A 7,495-nucleotide genomic window follows, 5' to 3' on the forward strand; every position below is an offset into this window, starting at 1 on the left:
CCCAGGTAAGACGTTACGTTTTTAACCCTAACCCGTCGACAAACTCTCCCACGTCAGAAGTTCACTCTATAGACTATAAAAATTGCGATAAAATAAGGGAAGAGACCATTTCTCACCTCGACAAGCAAAGGCAGGTCGTTCTAGTCACATCAAAAAGGTTAAATTCAAACATAGCGCCGACCGGCATATCAACACACAAGTGACTTGATCTTAAAGAGACAGTGTCCCTGTAACACAACGAAAACATGTCAATAACACAGTATGCTATGGTGAATTATGTCTGTAGAATCTACCACAAGACTACACTTAACTCTTCTCCTTGAGCATCCCGAAATGTCTTTACACTTTGTTGCTCAAACTTAATATTTCTCTCCTCCTTGAGCCTACCGAAATGTCTTGCGATATTGATATCCCCCCTGCGGACTGTTTAGTTGTTTTATTTTTCTTATATTTTGCGTGTATGCTAGGTGTGACATAGGCTACTACTGCCTGTCTTGGCCAGGAAACTGGAAGAGATGTTTAATCTCGATGATGATTATTATTTTCAACTCACCAATAGTAGTTGCCTTGCATTTTAAAATGTCAATGCCCTTTTCAGCCCTGAATAACAGTGAAAGCTATTAAATAATTGATTTGCATGCATAGTATACTACACTTTCCTTTAACATTACCCCTGTTAATTACAACTAGAGGTCGAGCGTGTGCAATGCTCGCGCAAAAACATAAAACATTTAACTTACTATACAATTAGTTCTTTGATACAATTCATATGGGATTTGAAAAAACAATCAAAGGTCTATTCCAATTCATATTTAAAAAATACAGTCCTAGATCTTCATAAGCCAAATGATGACGGTGCAAAGTGAAATAGTTTCCATCATCCCAGCCAGCCCGTGGTCGTGTTTCATGTCTGCGTAAAGCTCACGGTCCTTTCTCCTCCTTGTAAAAAAGAGTTTGATTTGGGCTAAACAGAAACATATGTGGTCGTGCTCTATAGGCTATAAGTGAATAATAATGGCAATTATATTACTGATTACTAACAATGAAAAATGACACACATATGATACTTCATTTATAATACATTATTTATATTGTACATTATTTATATTATTTGTAAGAAATGAAAAGATAAAAAACATGAAATTTGAGGAAGTGTCTTCAGGGTAAAAGGTTTAAACACAACAAGGCAAGAAAACTACACATTCCTTTCTCAACATCTTAAAGAGAAGCAGATGACACAATAGGACTCTCTCTCTCTCTCTCTCTCTCTCTCTCTCTCTCTCTCTCTCTCTCTCTCTCCCTCTCTCTCTCTCACTCCCTCTCTCTCTCTCTCTCTCCCCCTCTCTCTTTCTCTCTTTCTCTCTCTCCCCCTCTTTTGTGTTTTTGTGTGTGTGTGTGTGTGTGTGTGTGTGTGTGTGTGTGTGTGTGTGTGTGTGTGTGTGTGTGTGTGTGTGTGTGTGTGTGTGTGTGTGTGTGTGTGTGTGTGTGTAAGAACTTGTAAGCAAAGAAAATGGATGGACATGAATAGATCAATCCAAATTTAACCCAGATTACTGAGAAGGATTGTATACCTACATAAAATAGTCCAGCCCCACATTATTGTGAATGTTCCCCATAACGAAATACACTGGAAAACCGACTCATAAGAAACAATGAATGTCTTCACAGAATAAAATAGCATTAAATATTTTTTGCATTGTATTTGTACTAAAGTGAATTAACTGAAATGTTGTAAAACTGTTATGCAGTCCATTATTTTTAAAGAAGTGCTAAGATGGCCATATTATAAAGCTGAATGAGAATAGTAATATTATCATAAATAATGATGATTTTGATCCAAGCAAGAAGTTATTGTATCGTATGGTATGTACTATGTTTAGGGTATAGTGTGGAGGGAGGCAAAGTCAAATACATATAATTGTTAATATCTGTCAGATAAAATACTCCTATCAATGACTAAACAAGGGATTTGTGTTGGTGGTAATATCTTCCTCGTGAAAATAGTATAAATAGTGTTTATAATTGAAACATTGTTATTTTTCAACTCAACATAGAGAATTTCTCCATTTCACACATGACAATTTGTATGAGTGGAGAAACAGCCCTTCTTAGTGGTCACATGTGATTACTAAAAATTGCTCATGAGGCAACAAAAAAAACGCTAAAATTAACAATATTGCAACCTGAAACTTTTCTCACTTTTCGTTTTTATGTGCATTTTTTATGTGAATCTTTAAACCATATGCCTTTATCATCCTAACATCGCCACCAATTATTTGACAGTAAACTTTTTGTGAGGTTAAAGTGTAGTTTTAAATAATTGCAGTCAAAATAATCGTCAAGATCAAACTGAAGTAAAGAATGAATTGGAAGTTGATTATGACTCTTCCTATACCTACCTAAAAAAATTGCTTCAAAGACACTGTTTTCCCTTATTCTAGTGACTTTATAAACACCAAAATGAGTTGTTCACATCATTGTGCACTTTCACATTTTAGCCAAAGAAAGGAGGATGCCTTACTGCTTTCATCTTTACTAACATTTAAGTAATAATTAGACTGGAGAAAATTCAATTTGCCGCTACCATACAGTCTTTGACCGCTGACAGCCAGCTACGGAAACATTTAAGGACGTTTTCCTTCATGTTGAGGTGATAGCTGACCATTATCGTCTCTCTTGCATGAAATGACCTACACTTGAATGATCTTGAACGCTCAAAAAATGTATAGACATTTTAAACGGATTATGCAAACTGAAAATATTAAGTTTTTCTAACTTGGCATCTAATTGCGCTTTTCCACTATGGGTACTGACACTCTTAATCCGCTTTTTGCTTCGTTATCCAGTGGAGATTTAAGTACCACTCGATGTAGCTGTTTGTCATGGCGACGCCACATGAAAGCAACGCCTCGCATTCCCCGTTCGTCAGCTACCAAAGAGAGGAACGTCTGCACCTCAATAGCTAACCACAACATGTTTTTTTCGGTTTGCCTTGCTCCAGAAGGCACATCATCATCATCAGGGGCAACCTATAGGGCACTCATTAATTTTTGTTCACGTGTAAAGGGCAGCCAATAAGGCACTTTCTCTAATTTTCACCACCATAGAGGGCACTTTAGCACACTTTTTCAACCATGGGGGCACCAGATGGGCAGAAGGGCACTAAAAGGGCACCAGACGGGCGGAAGAGCACTAGAAGGGCACTATATGGACCAGACGAGCAGAAGGGCACTATCAGGGCACTAGAAGGGCACTAGAAGGGCACTGGAAGGGCACTGGAAGGGCACTAGAAGGACCAGACGGGCAGAAGGGCACTATCAGGGTACTAGAAGGGCACCAGACGGGCAGAAGGGGACTATCAGGGCACTAGAAGAACCAGACGGGCAGAAGGGGACTATCAGGGCACTAGAAGGGCAGAAGGGCACTATCAGGGTACTAAAGGGGGCACTAAAAGGGCATCAGACGGGCAGAAGGGGACTATAAGGGCACTCACTAAGGCACGTCATTGAATTTTCCTCTCGCTTTCGACACTCTTGAAGGGCACTTTAGCGCGCTTTTTCAACCATTGAGCCACGAGGGGGGGCCCCCTGCCCCCTGCCCCCCCCCTGAGTCCGCCACTGCCGAGAGTGACGTGTTCGTTTATTGGGTGCGCTGTTTTCCATGTTTGATGTTGGTGGTAAATAAAAGCAGTCCGTAGTCGTGCAGTGTTCGGGGCACAGACTTGCATAATTGGTTGAACCTGGGCTCCCGTCTCATCCTTCCCGTGCTGCTCGCCACAGTACTTATATTTATTGATAGATCTGGTGTATTGTGCTGGGCGTAACTTATATCTATAACCCTAGGTGATGTAACACTGCAATCACTGTTACATCTGCTATAAGGGGGGAAGGATGGAGCATTAAGAACCCAACTATCAAATAGATGCCCATATAAGGCTTAGGGCCCTATTTTAACGGTCTGAGACGCAAGTGAGAAGCGCAGTGGCTATGTGGGCGGTTCTATGGCGATGTTGCTATTTTACCGGCGGATAAATTACTCTTGCGCCCCGCCCAGTGCAAATCTAAAAACGGTTGATCTGAAGTAGCCTAATTACCCGTAGGCCTAGGTGTGGTTTGGGTGTAACATGCAATAAACCGATGAGAGTGCCATCTCCCATCCCCTTTATACGGAAGAGGATTAGGGCCACACATGTAAAAAAAAAAATCTGAGAAAAAGAATTCTGACTTTAATCTCAGAATTCTGAGAATAAAGTCAGAATTCTGACATTAATCTCAGAATTCTGAGATAAAAACTCAGAATTCTGACATTAATCTCAGAATTCAGAGGAAAAAGTCAGAATTCTGACTTTTTTCTCAGAATTCTGAGATTAAAGTCAGAATTCTGACATTAATCTCAGAATTCTGAGAAAAAAAGTCAGAATTCTGACTTTTTCCTCTGAATTCTGAGATTAATGTCAGAATTCTGATCTTTCACTCTTATTAATCTCAGAATTCTGACTTTAATCTCAGAATTCTGAGAAAAAAGTCTGAATTCTGACTTTAAAGCCAGAACTACGGGTATCTGTAAGGACCAACCTCCGTGGGAGAGACACTTTGCTTTATGCAGTAGGAGGAAACCTATGGAAAGCCAAGAAGGCCACAATCCGGCCCTAGAATGGCGCGGTAAAAGTGCAAAACCACACGGATTCCGTGCGGTAAAAGTGCAAAACCGCACGGATTCCGTGCGGTTTGGCAAGAATTCCGTACGGATTCCGTACGGTTTTGAATGACTAATAGCCGCGGCTATTAGTCATTCACTCCGGCTATTAGTTATTCACTCCGGCTATTAGTTATTCACTCCGGCTATTAGGTATGCAGAACGAGCCCTCCCTCTTCTTTGCATGACCACTAAGTTTGAAGGCTGTCTAACCAATCAGTGAAGAGAAATACCAGACTAAAGTAACGCATTGTCGAGAGACTAGAGCTGCAGTGCCTCCATGTTTCGCCGTAACATAAAGCTGTGTTGTCTTTACTAGTTTCACTATAATGTAATGACCACCACTAGCTAGTGGAAAATACATTTGTGTCTAGTACAGTGATATATTTGTATATGTTAGGCTATATATTGAGATGGCAGTGTGCGAAATACCCGTCAATATTCGGGGATGCCCTCATCCCCAGATTGTTCTCGATATGCAGTAGCCAGCTAGGCCATAACATTACAATATTTCATGGATGCAAGCAAGCCAAGACAATCAATCTATATCTATAGCCTACATGACAACACACACACACACACACACGCACACACAGACACACACACGTTAAACACACTGGTAAAGCAATAGGAGCCTGCATTGGCTAAAGTTGTTGGGATGCACGTTATTTTATAACAGGGAGGGGCAAAGTTGTGCATTACAATGCAAACACGACAATAATTGGCACCGCTCTTGCGCACTCAGAAGAACATGAACTGAATAAATGCCAGGTATATAGCATATCGGAGACGGGCACACAATCAGTGCATTTGCAAATGAGAGCCTGCAGTATGACCGATCTTGTGACATTATTTAACCATCCATCTACAGCTAATACGATCAGACAGATACATCATTGATCACATATAAGCCCACAACAAGCCCAACATCACCACGGCAGGTGCGCTCTCTCTCGCACATTCACACAATCACTCCAACTTCTCCAACTCCAAGGCAAAGCTGTTTCACTAAGACCACAAACAACCACAACTAACCAGCCTACATATCCACAACAATGCACAACAATCAGTTCTATACATTGCGTCTATCTTCTGTTTGGCGCACATGGCTAATTTGCATACTTGCACAGGACTGTCGGCTCCGCTTGTCAAAAAAATTTAACGTATTTGTGAATAAATGCTTTGAATTCTGAATACTGGACTTGGTGAGCTTGGTGAGTTGGCTATGGGACGTGCACTTTTACCGCGCCATTCTAGGGCCGGATTGTGGCCTTCTTGGCTTTCCATAGGTTTCCTCCTACTGCATAAAGCAAAGTGTCTCTCCCACGGAGGTTGGTCCTTACAGATACCCGTAGTTCTGAGATTAAAGTCAGAATTCTGACTTTTTTTCTCGGAATTCTGAGATTAATGTCAGAATTCTGAGATTAATGTCAGAATTCTGACTTTATTCTCAGAATTCTGAGATTAAAGTCAGAATTCTGACTTTTTTCTCAGAATTCTGAGAATAAAGTCAGAATTTAATATTTTTTTACATGTGTGGCCCTAATCCTCTTCCGTACCTTTAAGACCCATGAGCGCATTTGAATCTGTCAGTTGATATTTTGACAGCGCGTTTGCAGTCTCCGATGAGACAGATGCATGACCACATGCATTTCAAACTTCAAATGGCTCAGTTTATGGCCAAATAATATGGCCTAATTCACACATTGAATAGCGTTTCTTCCACAACTTCAGAAATACTGAGTCCTCAAATAAATTTCGGCGAAGAAAACATAACACAAATATGATAGGCGGTAACTGTGGTTCTATTTAATGATATACGCAATACATTAACAAACATCGTTTCTTACCAGTATTGTATGCATTATCGGTGCATTATCGACTTGTGTTCCTAATATGCATGTGCCCCCGAATTTTGCGTTACGTGTTTAGTTTGCGTGTGTTTAAACAGATGGACCCACACTCGCACGCCCGCATTCATTAATTATTTTACACATTCACACATGCGCGCCCGCATTCATTCGTTATTTTTAACACTCACTCGCGGTAAAACAATGTTTTCTCACGATCAAATACTCATCAATCCTAAAAGTTATGGGCTTGTACACAATGTCTGTGTCAAGAAAATATGTGTTTGCTGTACGGTGTTTGCAGATGCATTGATTTAAAAGTACAACTAATTACCGCTGTATCAGCTGTTCTTTCCCAAATAATTTACCAAGAATGTGTGGCTAGGTAGATGAGAGAAGCAAAGTGTATGAGCGACATTATGCATACGCCCTTAAAATAGCATCTGAACAACGCGCCACTGACTTTAAAACAGGTATTTCCTGGTTTGTGGCGGAATTGTTTTCTGAAACATAGCACCAGGGAACGTACTGCCAGATCACGCCTCCCCCTTTCGCCGAACCGCCTCTTGGGGCGCAAGATCATTCCCTAATTTACCGGTGCGTGGCAGTGGAGGGAAAAGAAAGCTCTGCGCCAGTTGCAAACTAGCAACGACACATGCGTCAGTGTAGAAAGTAAATTGCGCTGGATGCAAGATAGGGCCCTTAGTGTCTGTCAAGGAAGTTATCTATGTTAAAGAACACTTGAGGGAATCTTTTCATGGTGTGTCTTATTTATAACATATGGAATACAAAGGTCACTCATCTCAGTAGTTAAAGAGATTCAATAATGGGTAACACTTTACAATAAGCTACGCAAAAACGTTGGTAGTAAGGAATGAATGAGTAACGAATGATGAACGACCAGGGCCCTAATTGGGGCACTAAGTGACAGTTATTCAGTAACTACTGAA

Source organism: Gadus macrocephalus, chromosome 4 (assembly GCF_031168955.1).
Source record: "Gadus macrocephalus chromosome 4, ASM3116895v1".
Classification (NCBI taxonomy): Eukaryota; Metazoa; Chordata; class Actinopteri; order Gadiformes; family Gadidae; genus Gadus; species Gadus macrocephalus.